Source organism: Mirounga angustirostris, unplaced genomic scaffold, assembly GCF_029215605.1.
Source record: "Mirounga angustirostris isolate CCGP_5_RB_7025 unplaced genomic scaffold, mMirAng1.0.hap1 SCAF_9, whole genome shotgun sequence".
NCBI lineage: Eukaryota > Metazoa > Chordata > Mammalia > Carnivora > Phocidae > Mirounga > Mirounga angustirostris.
In genome coordinates this window covers 26,787,666-26,788,421 of record NW_026991717.1, presented here as the reverse complement: position 1 = coordinate 26,788,421, position 756 = coordinate 26,787,666, and the positions used below count along the sequence as shown (strand labels likewise).

The 756-nt window shown below is 31.3% G+C and overlaps 1 non-coding gene across 1 annotated transcript; it reads right to left on the bottom strand.

Moving 5' to 3' along the window:
- Nucleotides 1-111, bottom strand: LOC123862576 (U6 spliceosomal RNA). The gene has a single exon (XR_006795278.1). It is a non-coding gene; the product is annotated as a U6 spliceosomal RNA (small nuclear RNA).
- Nucleotides 112-756: the final 645 nt, after the last annotated feature.

Below are 756 nucleotides of genomic sequence, written 5' to 3'. Positions count from 1 at the left end.
TTAAATATGGAACACTTCATGAATTTGTGTGTCATCGTTGGGTAGGGGCCATGCTAATCTTCACTGTACCATTCCAATTTTAGTATACGTGTTGCCGAATCGAGCAGTCACCTTATTTAAATTAGAACTCTCATGGAAGGCTACATATAGACTATGACCATGTTTTAATTAGCCAGTACTATTTTAAAATAAATCAGAGACAACATTTAAAAACCAGGTTTCACATAAATAAATGAATAAGTAAGCAAAGGAATGAGTAAGTAAATACTCTAGATTTCTGACTTTTCTTAAAAAAAAAATTGAAAGTAGATTTAGCAATAATAAGCATACATTCCCATCCTCTCACCCTACCCCGCTCCACTTATGTTGGGAATGGGCTTCTTAGAACAGTGTAGTCTATTTATTTTTACACTTAGCCTGACCCCTTCACTTATATTACTTGGCGAATGGAAGCAATTGAGGTTTTTAAAAAGATTTACAATTTTTTATTCTGATTTCATTTTTCCCTGTATTACTGGCTTATTAGTTATATCTATTTTATTTTGTTTTTACTAGTTGTTCAAGAGCTTAAAATAGATACCTTTAAAGTATTACATAGTCTACCTTTAAGTAACATTATACCACTTCAGGTATGGTATATGAATCTTACAATATACTTCTATTCTTTTTTCTGTCCTATTTGCTGTTGTTGTCACGCATTACTTCTGCATAGGTTAATTGTTACTCAATTGTCTTTTACATTAACAATGAATTATC